Below are 2,364 nucleotides of genomic sequence, written 5' to 3' on the forward strand. Positions count from 1 at the left end.
GATTACTGGCATGAGTTGTCTCAGCAATTTATTAGTTTTCAATTTCTCTAATGGAGGTCCCACTCTCTGTAAGCAGACTGCTGGTTGTCCACCAAAATCCATTCTCTCCTTCGTCCTTAGTTCTTGTGTAGTAAGAGTTGCAGCTGCATACATGGCAGCCAGCTAGGCTACATTTCTGAGTCTCTCTTGCAGTCAGATGTGGCCATGTGACCAAGGTCTTGCCAATGAAACACAAGCAAAATCGATGTGTGGCATTTCAAAGTATGGGTCTTAAGATACTCGCTTAAGATACATGGCTCTTGCCCTTTCTTGCCAGCTAGGAGTCCCACATGACAATGATCTTGCTTCAACCACACAAATAACGACACTGATCTAAGGGGGAGCAGAGTAACAAGATGGAAGGAACCTGACACCGTAGGTGACCATGTGGAGTGGGATGAGCCTACTGCTCTGGACTATTACCAGGGAAATAAACTTTGCCCCAAAGCCACTGTCCCACTGGGTTTCTCTGTTATAGCACTTAGCCTTCACTCTCATATATTCCATCAGCAGAGCCTCCCCCACCCCTAACCCCAAGTGGCTGTGGGAGTTCTCAGGAGACAAAATCCCACCAAGCAAAATCTGAGCTTAACGGTTGCACCCGCCTCCTCTGCATGTGGGCTTTCATAGAGCTCCCAAAACCTTTCATTTTTTCCCCCTCTCACAATATTCCCAAGATGATTAGGAGGGAAAAAGTGGGGGGCTGCTTGATTGTGGCTTTCCTCCTCCTTCCCAGCCTCCCTGGTGGTCTTCAGTGAAGAAACAGATTTTTAACATGAGTACAATATATTTTTTTAAAAACCAAAGTTGTCTTACTATAATTAGCTCACAAAATGGTTAAGTCAGCACTGTGCCCTTTTCTGATTTTATTCTAGAGAGTTGGGAAATATTCTCCAGAATGTCCTTCATGTCAAGAAAAATGTAGGGCATGTTGACTGATGGTGGCAGGTTGGAACCCAAGAGATAACAAGATAAGACTGGGTGTTCATTTTACTAGCTTTTAAAAATAGCATAAAATGATCTGCTATCAATGACGACAGTGTGACATAAATCATAGAGTTTGGTCAAATCAATTTTATTCGCTTGAGGTAAAAGATAGAAAGGCAAACATTTCCATGGTGGGTAAAGAGACAGGGCTTGCAAAGCCCCCTGAGCCTGGTGACTTCTGCATGAGTCTGCCTTCTGTTTCCTGGCCAGAGACAGCAGTCCTGAGTGAGACTGATGACCAGCTGTCCTGGCCAGAGTTGGGACAGGAGAACACGCATGCCTCCTGGTCATGGGTGTTTACTTTTATTCCTTTTTCCCTCCCCTGGGGGCTAGAAAGTTACTTTTAGGTGGAAGGAAATAAGACCTAAACATTTATTAATATGAAACACTGTGTGAGTCTATATCCTATTGCGTCTATTCTGGAGCTAACCAAATAATTCAGGGGCAAATAGAAGGGCCTAGCCCTCCTCACAGAATCTAGTAAACTCCGTCCCCCTCAAACACCCACCTAGGACCAGGCCCTTCAGAACAACCCTGCACTGTGCTCCAGAGCTGGAGAGCTGTGTGTGGGTCTTAGAGCATTGTCCTTCTATTCAATCTAAATTGTACTGTTTTTCAGCGTTTGTACTATGAAGTTGGGGCCTTTCTTAGTTTCATGTAGATGTCACTTTTTTCTCGAATATTGTTTTTCTTTGCTCATTTTGGTAAGTATTAAGATGGAAGTTTTTATAGTCATGGCTGTTTTTCCTTGCCAGCACTCTAGTCTTTTTCTTTTTATAAAGATTGGCACCTGAGCTAACAATTGTTGCCAATCTTCTTTTTTTTTTTTCCTGCTTTTTCTTCCCAAATCCCCTCAGTGCATAGTTGTATATCCTAGTTGTGAGCGCCTGTGCTATATGGGACGCCGCCTCAGCGTGGCCTGATGAGTGGTGCCATGTCTGTGCCCAGGATCTAAACCAGCAAAACCATGGGCCACCGAAGTGGAGCATGCAAACTTGACCACCTCGCCCTGGGGCCAGCCCCATCTAGTCTTTCATACATGGTTTAAAGCCATAAGAGTGGAGATTACAGCCAAAATATGTCTGCTGGCTGGAGCAGAATCTGTCATTGGGAATCCTACTAATGCAACCTGAAAGAATTATTTGCTCTTAGGGGCCGGCCGGCGGCGCAGAGGTTAAGTGTGCATGTTCTGCTTCTCGGCTGCCCCGGGTTCGCTGGTTCAGATCCCAGGTGCAGACATGGCACCGCTTGGCACGCCATGTTGTGGTAGGCGTCCCACATATAAAGTAAAGGAAGACGGGCATGGATGTTAGCTCAGGGCCAGGCTTCCTCAGCAAA

The sequence above is a fragment of the Equus quagga genome, chromosome 11 (assembly GCF_021613505.1).
Source record: "Equus quagga isolate Etosha38 chromosome 11, UCLA_HA_Equagga_1.0, whole genome shotgun sequence".
Lineage (NCBI taxonomy): Eukaryota > Metazoa > Chordata > Mammalia > Perissodactyla > Equidae > Equus > Equus quagga.